A 10,543-nucleotide genomic window follows, 5' to 3' on the forward strand; every position below is an offset into this window, starting at 1 on the left:
TTTTACCAAAAAATAATTGACAAATGATGCACTTTTATGTTATCGACAGCATTTAAGGTACAACTTACAACAGTGTAATTGAAAGTAAATTTAAGTGTGAATAAACTAATTGAAGTTGATTGCTTCAAATTTTGCGCAATGACGTGCAACATGGTCATAGAACTTTGCATTACCAATGGCTTGTCGTTGCCCATCTGTGGCATGGTCCTCTTGTATGATCGGACAGCAGATGATTGGTGGCCCACGGTCTCACATGAGCTGCTCGTCAAATTTTGCAGGTACAAACGAGACGCAGTCGTGGCACGAAGGGAGTGGTGATAATCCCTGGAATCCCGCTTGATCATTTTACAGTTTTAGTAAGCTGCTGAATGCGCTGTGGTTGACAGCTATACCAGACATAATTCTTTGGTCTGGCGATGGGACGATGGGTAATGTGGGTCTATGACTTACGTATTTCTCATAGTGTGGCATTATGCATGGGTCACAGGGATTTTCATAATCTACGCATCTACATATGTGACGTTTCGATGGTTTAGGCCCCCTTGACAAATTTTCGACACGTCTTCAGTGTATCGACGTAACCGTTTTCCATCGCTGGTTGCATGAAGAGTGATTTGAGAGTTGAAGTGACGCAGCTGTCGGTGTTCTTCCCCAGCCCGCAGGCAAAGTGGATCCCGAATAGGTAAAGCACAGTATCAACCAGCTGCTGGGGTGTGTCAGGTACAAGAATCTTCTCCGAAATGGCGTTTTCATCCTCTATGCTGATTATCTCTGCCTTGCGACGTTTCACTCTATATCCTGCAGCAAAAAACAAAAACAAACAAAAAAACCCAAACTCTTTCATCTTGGTATCAAGCGTGTTTATAAATGAGGCAAATTATTCGTCTTGAAGTAGTTGGTACTCCTGTCCATGAATTGCCATGTACAGCCGAATGCATATGCGTAGAGTGTTTCACTGGGATATTCCTCTCCGTTGACCTTACGCACCTCCAGTACGAAACGGATGAGGAAGCAACAAAGTTCATCACTTGTCATCTCGAGTAGCTCATGCCGTATGACACTCAAGTTTAAGTTAGGCTTCAGTACGGCGTGTTGTTTCCCCTGCGTTTTCCAGTCGTTGAAGGCTCGGCAAACTGCCCATGCACATTTTCTTCTCAGTTGCCTTTGAGTATCTGAGACATATATAAACAAAAGAATAAAAATGTTATGTAAAATAACATGCTTCGATCACTCGAGAAAGGGAGGGAGGCCCCGTCAAGTTTTTAAAGGTGATTTTATTGTATGATTATACATAATTGTATAGTACAGTGTATGATAATTAAACACATTAATAAAGTTTGAGAGACAAAAACACAACGGTGAATCTATATACTTTTCCCCCGACAATTTGATGTCATCCACAGGGGGATTGTATCTGCTATATTCATCAGTCAGTGGCTTTCTTTGGAGATTTCCTTGAGTACTAACTGATTGTACGTCTTCGTCGGATATCTCGGAGAAAAGAATCGATTTATCATAGCAACACTCTTTCTGCCTCCACTTTGGGGACATTTTGTAATATCAGAAAAAAATTGGCTGCTGGCCTAGCAACTTGCGAATCGCTAGAAGAGCTAGTAGCTTTGAATGTACTCTGAGTAAGAGGGAAGCTGTTTGGGCTATCACTGTCAGACAGAGTGCTCACTACTTTTGCGACTAATGACAGAATCGATACCCCATCGGATTTTGTATTCCAGAGTAGCGAATTTGCGAATCTACACTTTATATTCACCAATTTGGAATAACACAATTACCCAAAGATAGCGATTACGCAATCTTTGCGAATCCATAAAAGAGAGTGAACGCATCCAACAGTTTATCAATTAGCAAAGCAAAGAAGGCAAGGGAAAGGTTGTATAGAATTTACGAATCTACATTTTCTCGGGAGCTCGGAGAACGAGGTGAATCGACAAACTGATTTAATTGCACTTTTGTTGGTGAACAAATAGTGTGACGTCAGCAAAATAGTTCAAGTTGGAGAATAGACTCGGAACTGTAGATTCGTACAAGATTCGCCTCGTCCATTCTTAGCACGAATCTACAGTTCCTTGTGAATTCTCCTTTACGTAATTTCATCTTAGCCACGACAAAACCAAATTAATCATGCACAAATAAGCTCTTGCAATAATTGGTACAGTCACCCGCGCCCTTGATAAATGTAAAACTATAAGTTAGGCCTATACAAATTTAAACAAGCACTGAAAAAAAAGATATATATAAAACGACTGCCAATTATCTGATCGTTTATGAGTACTCTTAGCCATCGTGGCTTCAACAGCTTCGTCATGAAATCTTCGTGATACGCAGGACCCTGAGATAGGCGAAAAATTTGAAATAAAAGCTGGTACCATAATCTGAGGATAAAATACTCTAGAAAATTCCTGTCTGACCCACGAGAAGGCGATTGAACACTGTTTGAATCGAGAGAAAAAGCTCCAGGGTCTCATCACGGATCCTAGACACCAGGATAAACGACTGTTCTGAGCTCTAATACAAAGTGCACTCAGTGGACTTGCCTTAATTGGTTAGACACGTGATAACGAGCATTAATGCTCGTTGGCGCGTAATCGCGAATTTTCCAGATGTGCCATTGTGTTGGGTTTTTGCACACCTAAAACGGAAATATTCAAAAAACTGTAAGTATATAAAACTACTTCTTATTTAAGATATAATTGTTCCAAATTATTTACAAAATAAATACTTCAGGATATAACAGATGGTATTGTGCAGTTTTTGTCGTCATAGATGAAGTATTTACCCGGGAAATAATGAAACAAAAGCGACATTTCATCGTTCATCTTAAAGCTAAAGATATTGTGCTCGGCGTTACCATGGTTATGAAGTTATCACTTATCAGAATTAAATAATAAAGATCAAAAATCGTAGACTTATGAATATTCAAAAATATAATTCGCTGGCTTGACATAGTTCGAGGCCAGATCGGGCGAAGAGCCTTGCAAATCTGAAAGCCACCGCGCGCAGAGGTCTTTGTTGAAAAGTATTCATGGTATTTGCCACCAGTACAGGCCGTTATCACGCGTCTAACCAGGAGTTGGGCCGAGTCGTTAATCCTTGTGTGTAGGATCCGTGGTCTCATATACATGGATATATCTTGCAACAGTTATAACATGAATGGTCGAAACAAATTACAAAGATATACATGTACAATGTATTGAAAAAAAGGGAGGCGTGTGTCGTGGTGACTGCGAATGCCCGCACCAACGGTATTTTTCGCGATGTTTACATCTTTCGCCATGTTAATCGTAACGTTGCTGAGTAATGTATTATTAAAATGTGCGCTTTACAAATCCCCATATATTATATTTATTATTACAACGCCTTATAACCAGAATCTGCTATCATCGCTGCACACAGTGCTTTGCATATCAAATGCAGCTCCATGTAGCTTTGTCTCACACTTGCAACTTGAGATAGTTATTCTCTTTTTATGCACACGCCAAAGAGCATTTGTAAACCCCGTGCCTTTTTTTGTCAAGCTTCACAAATACATGTATATTCTCTTCCTCCTTCCTGGAAAAGTTCATTACAGGAAAAATTGTAGAGATTTAATTACTTCTAGTATTCCCGTAAAGTACATGGCAATGTCTGTAATGGTTTGACTCTTCGAGTTGACAAGCCAACTCGTACATACAAGAGAATATATATGACAAAACAAAACCCATCATTTTGGTACTTGTAGACTCGAGACAGTCTTTTTTTTGTCTTATAATGCTGGGTTCGACATGTCTAGCAACTTGACTGTACTAACATGGTTTCGGACGGAAATTGATTTATGCGCCCAGCAAAATGTATGTGCATTACGTTTTCATAGAGAGGGCCAATGATTAGAGTGGGAGATATCTTCCTCTTGATTAGTGTACGTTTCTCTCTTTTTCCCCCCCGTAAGATTCTCAGTAGAACATTAAACTCTATGGTATAATTATAATAAGGGTGTAAGTATAATAATGGTATTAATTATAATAAATTTAATTGGTTTCTGAATAAGAAAATAATATGATGGAATACTAAACGGCTATGGAATTACCTTTTGACCATTTAAGGAATGGGACTCGTCGTATGTCCCAATCATACAGCTTCGTACAAATGTGATTAGATCGAAGATGACCGAGTTTGTAAACATTGCATGTACGGGAAAGCCTCAAAGTAGCTGGCCCATTGGGTACAGGTCAACTCGGGAATGACGGAGTGAGCCATTCTTTAGGGAAACTCCCGCGAGAACCTTGTCGATCTTAACTTACAGATTCCGAACTCGGAAACCAATTTAAAAATCAGTCCATGTTGCATCTGTGGGTGTTGCATGCAGCGCGAAGCGGGGAATTGCATTCCGAACAAAAAAAGTTATACATGGTTGAACCCCTGTCGATTCCAAACAAAATAATTTGGTGTGGGAAAATTTTTGTGTGTTTTGCCTCTTGTGTATACGATATATCAAGATGTAAGATTCTTGACATTTCACGAGTCGTTTTTATACTTTTTCACGAGTAGTTGACTGGACCACATCACATTAATTGTAGAAGTCAAAGTCGTTACACCTGTTTTGCCAAGATTTGCATTTAGAGTCGCGCCAAACTAAATTATGCCGGAGATTATACTTATAACTTGGACGACTGAAGCAATTAGGAGCGACTAGACGCTATACTGCTGTTCGAAGCGGCTCCAGAGTCCTGTCTATGGAATATTATACATAAAATTAGCCTGTCTGAAACCGAATGCTATCTTGGGCCCGTTCTAGACTACTGGCGTGCCGAACTCAATTAATTTGACTATTTTGAATTCGGCACGAAAATAGCACACGGCGTTTAGAACCATTTGGCTCGGCAAATCGAGTTCAGCACGGCACCATCCTTTGGCTCGACAGGGCTACCGCGCTATCGTCGTTCCGAACGGCAGTGGCACGGCACTGTTCTAAACACCGTGCCATTGCCGTGCCGAACTCAATTCAGATCAATTCGAAGTTGGGGCAAACCTGGCCAGCTATTGTGGCTGACTAGAGTCGCTTTAAATACATTGATTTCGACGGCACTCTGTAGCAGCAGTTTGAAAGGAGTGTAACTATCTTTATAAAATATGAGTAAAGTTGCGTAACGTTTTGTCCACTCGTGTAACATGATTGATAATGAAGAAAATGAAGCATTCAGTTAAACCACTGCGAAACCTAATCGGAAACGTCTGTCCCCGCACTCTATCATGAGCTTTCCAGCCCTTTTGTCGGCGGCTTTCAAATTTGTCTCAGTTTTTGCATGCGAGTAAAGTCCAATAACCTGTGTGTGTCATGTGGTTAGGAATCCAGGCCGAAGTCACGATGCTGGCAAAATGTATTAAAAGTCCACATGTTTACCTTTGGGGGTTTAATTGAAGTTTTGTGGGAAAAAGCCGGATCCTCTGTGAATGATGCTCGATTGCCTTTTTGCTGCATTGCTTATTTATGTTCGTGGCATCGTGACTATGGGGGCCATCCCTGACCACATTACACATACGGGTTCCTTGCTTCAAAATGGTTTCAGGGAATCATGTTAAATGACAAACAGTGTGATTGTTTTTTTTTATGAACACTTGATTTCGGCGTGGCTTTTATTCAGCCTCGAGTTGCAAATTCATGAAAATGGATGAATTCTAACCCGTGAAGCTGTATAATACAGATATTCCTGAATCTTGGTGTGGGATAGGAGCATTACCTATCTTGCATGCTGGTTTGTGAAGTCTATTTGCGAGTCGTGAGTACCTATGGACGTTGGCCTTTAGCGACTGCAACTTACAGATTGGTAATTTGCACGTTTACAGTAATAATTAGTTTTGATCACATCAAGAACATCGCAAACACTAAATCAACACCAGTTAATATCACAGTTTGCAGTGATAAATTGCTACTTTCATCCCAACCAGTTGGGAGGTTTTGTGTAAGCCGATACGTCATTAATCAAATCGTCAGCATTATGGTACTTTTTCAAAGTGCAAATGAAGCCGTTTATCATGTTGTTCTCTGCTCGTAACAATGACCCTTCAATGTAAAGTGATGTTGAATTCTTCAACTGAATTTGAATTCTTTGTTTGATGTGTAGATTGAATAGCATGATTCTGCACTTAAACTTCGTTTGTTTTTAGTTTGGTGCTTTTGAAAAATCCTTGAAATACTTCAAAAACAGTATGGTTCTCGCCTTATTTGCTTGTTTCAGAGGGCAAACTAGTGTTTTTTTTAATTTTTTTTTTATCTATTTCATGACTGCCTTACTGACTGACTAACTGTCGGACTGATTGTCGCTTGCGGGCCGGGCGGGGCTATTGTACCCCGTAAAGCTAATTAATAGGCTAAATCCGATGCATGAAACGACTTCAAATGAATAGCCATTCTGATTCAACTAAATCGATTTTAATTTGCTCTTGAACCAGCTTTAGTAGCGTGCTTGTCTTTTTTGTTTCGTATAAAAACATAAAGGTTATGGAATTTAGTGACTAAGGACTTAGTAATCGATGCCACATGAGCACCCAAGGCAATTGATAAAGTCTCATGATGTCCGATAATCGGCCGCACTGATTACCAGACTGTGCCTATGAGAGATCACACAACATTGCATTCTGTAAAGTTGAAACTCCTGCTCGCTGTGCCGTTGTTTTCCTTCCTCCACCTGCCGCCCGCTGCTGAAGTGCATGCCCTTGAGGCTAGACATGGTCACGTACAAGACATTGAAGCGGACTTGTTTCCTGAAAGATGAACGAAGAACATCCTCTCCGAAAGCATATTGATTTTGGAGGTCCATAACCGGTGGGGCCCGAGCGGGTCGGATGACGAACCCCATGCTATCAAATCCTCTAGGAATAAATGGGAAGATACGCACGTCGGCTGTTGCGGGTAACTTAGCAATCTGTTATAAAGGGTTGAAGTGATATTGCAATTCCACGGAAGAAACGTTTGTCCCAAGTTGTGCGTTTTTCCCCTAAAAATGCATCTGGAAAAAAAATTGAGGGACTGTGTTGAATCTGTAACGAAAATACCCAACACACAAACGGCTTCTCCGTCATCCCAATATTTCGCTGAGGCTATGTCACCTTTCATTACGCTGTGTAAGTTGGCCTATTTGGTCTCGTGATAATTACTCAACATCGCACTGTGGTTGAATGCTTCGCTCCACCTGACAAAGCTATATGTTCTACCTGGTCAGTCTAAAAAGGTAAGATAGCATTGTTGGCATGAGGCAAGTTTTGTGTCTTCAGAGACGACATTTTAATTTATAACGTTTCAATCAGCAAATTGATCGTGATTAACCATCCTGCATCGGTGTGGTTTCTCCACATTAAGTTGTAGAAACACTTTGTGGATAGACTCGCATGTCTTCAGATGAGGTCTGCTACTGTTGTACATTATTCCTTTTAACTGAAGTTGCTACTTTGGCCGACAAATGCCGTTGTTGACGCTTGAGGGTGCTGCAAGCCCCGAGATAAAAGAACTACGTATATTGTTGAGTACAAAAGTTTCAGTCCTTTGTCATCAGGTTCCTGTACCCCCAAACTAATGGCTTTTGAAATGAAATCAGTTCGAACGAATTGTAACCTTTTGGAGTTGTTGTCACTTATATCCCTGTACCCTTTTGGTAAGTTGTTTCGAAAGTGAAACAGTACTCGGGTGATATCACAAGATTCCTGATTTCTAACCCCGATGGGGGTATATGACGTCCTTGTCATAAAATGGTGCGCTTGTTGGGGATTGCAGCATTTTCCCTGGCCTATTTTCCCCGGTTTCTTCCAAGTATCTGGATCTCTCTTTTGAGATATATTCATCCCGTGGGAACCGTAAACTACTTGGGTTGCACCAATGATGTAGGCTTACTTTGCTTTCTTGGATGAACGTCTTTCACTCGTCCTCCGAGAGATATTTGATTTCTGGGGTTGTGGTGATTGTGTCGTTATTTTTCGAAGTGCTTCCTTAGTTTAGAGCCAAAGGAAGCGCTAAATTTATAGACTAGAATATAAACGAGCTGAATGGTCTGTCCATAATGGTAGTCTTTGAGCAATTAAGCCCCGTATCCAGGGACTGTAACACAGTCCCTGTTTTCAGTGGGTCCGTTAGCCCATAGCCTGCGTCAATTCCAATATCTGACGTAGCCAATATGAGGACTCACTGCATCAGAGAACAAACATGATCAATAAATTTCCCTACCTCGAGAAAGGAAAGGCTTTTCCAAGCTGCTGCCAATCTCACACGTTTTCTTTGATTACCGAGCTGCCATGGGAATCCCCCGGCCAGCACCCGGGAGGATACCACACGCGTAATACACAGAAATACAAAGCATTGTGTTCTGAGATGGATGACCACGAGTTGTCGCCGCAATGGGTAGATGGCCCCTGGGAATCGGTACCTTTCCCAGCTTCTATTGCGGAGTTCTCCTCCAGAAGCGACGAAACACAAATAAGATTTAAAGGAGACTCGGGAAAATTGATGGATGGTGTCGTGACCCTGTCGTGAGTTTTCATTCATTCACTCTCTGTTCGTGGTGGGCGCAAACCCATCTTTCCTGCGGATGTATGCAAACAGTGATTTCACAATTCCTGATTAAATGGGGACCGTAACCAGTAATAAATCACGGACGGTGTCGTGGTGGTACTCGTAATCTTTTAAGCAAGGCTGTTGTAACAACTCGTTGACGACACAAATTTAGGTTTATGAAAAAGTTGTTTTTCAGCACACGAGGGACGTCAATTTTGTGCAGAATAATAAACGCACCGTATGGCTAAAAAGGAAAACAAATATTTCTTTTTCTTTTACTCAAGAACGCAACATTTAAATGAAGCCAAACGGCAGAGCCAAATCGTCAGGGTTTTCACGAAGGGACAAATTTGGCCGAAATCTTTTTTTCCCCGAAATTCTTTTTCCGGCCGAAATCGATTAAGTGGATGGCAACAAGCATCCTGACGAACTTATTTTGTCAAAATAGTTAAAATCCTCGGGTTCATGAAAATCAATCATTGCAAGGGAACATTTCACCCAAATCGCTTTTTCAGTTTTCACGAAGGGACAAATTCAACATCCCCGCGTGCCGTCCCGAGTATCAATTGTTCTTCCAAGGGGAAAAAACAACGCGCGTATATAGGCGTTTGCAATTTCACGAAGAGACAAATGGAGCGCGCGATGGGCAAAACAACGCGCGTGTGGGATTTTGAGTTTTTGCGAAGAGATCAATATCTATTACTCCGCAATTTATTCTTCTATTATTCTGTAATTGGTACATTTTAAAATTTAAGATCTCAGCTTACTATCTGTATCAAAACAAATAGTCAACATGTGCTCTAAAATAGGCGAAATCTTTATTTCAAAAATTGACCAACTTAAAACCCGATTTTCTCCAAACCACTGTTCGATGCCCCGTGGCAATATTTATCCCTTTGTGAAAACACTGACAAAATGTGTTGACTGTAAATTGCATGCCTGTGTATATGCCCTTCTTATAACCCATAAACCAACCACAAACCCGTCTGATTTTCCGGTCACCGCTTGGAGGGCACTTCAATCGTGGTAGGAGAACACTTCGTTATCTTGAGACCATCTCCAACGACTTTGGTCGTGACATGATTGAGATCCAGCAGCTCATGAAGGATGAGGCTATTTGGCACAACTTTGTCAATGCTTTTTCTGCCATTCTGTCTAAGGACGATATTTGATGATGATGATAATGCTGACGATGATACTGATGACGATGATACCTCCATTTAAGTAACGAAGAAAGACTGTACTCAATTTCATAGCGTTACGCTGCAGCTGTATCACTGACGAGTGCTTGTAACATGCATGGGCGAGAAAGCCATAAATAATTTGAGGGAACCTCCGCACAACAGTGGGGAGTGTGGCCTAGTGGTTAGGTTTCGTGAGTCGGCATCAGAGGCATGGGCGTCGCCAGGATTTTTTCTAGAGGGGGGCAAAACATATTTTGCCCAAAAAATTCTTGTATTTCTCAACATATTCTCGATTTATCAGTTTTAGCGGGGAGCAGGGACATTTTGCCTACCCCAAACCCATTAAACTTACACCACTATGACTTCGCGCCTTCGCGTGTTTTTTTCTTCCTTTTTTTTTGCTTTTCCGGGGGGGGGGGCAAGCGCCCCCCTTGCCCCCTCCTCGCGACGCCCATGATCAGAGGGTCAGGGGTTCGAATCCAGCTGATGGTCATTTGTGTCCTTGGGTAAGCCACTTCACCCCACTTGCCTCTCTCCACCCAGGAGTATAGGCACCGGTATTAGCTGGGGAGTAACCTGTGATGGACAAGCATCCCATCCAGGGGGAGTAGAAATATTCTCAGTCGTTTCATGCTACTGAAATTGGAGATATACGCCTGCATGATGGGCCACATTGGCTCGTGACAAGACTTTTATTTACTCCTCACAACAGACAGATGAAGTATTGAAATGTTGACAGTCAGCCCACGTTCTGCCTCTATTTTGGTCCACCTTTAAAGCTGGACGGGCTCATGTTGCACAGATCATAGCCTCACTGGCATCA

The sequence above is a fragment of the Patiria miniata genome, unplaced genomic scaffold (assembly GCF_015706575.1).
Source record: "Patiria miniata isolate m_02_andy unplaced genomic scaffold, ASM1570657v1 HiC_scaffold_5, whole genome shotgun sequence".
Taxonomy (NCBI): domain Eukaryota; kingdom Metazoa; phylum Echinodermata; class Asteroidea; order Valvatida; family Asterinidae; genus Patiria; species Patiria miniata.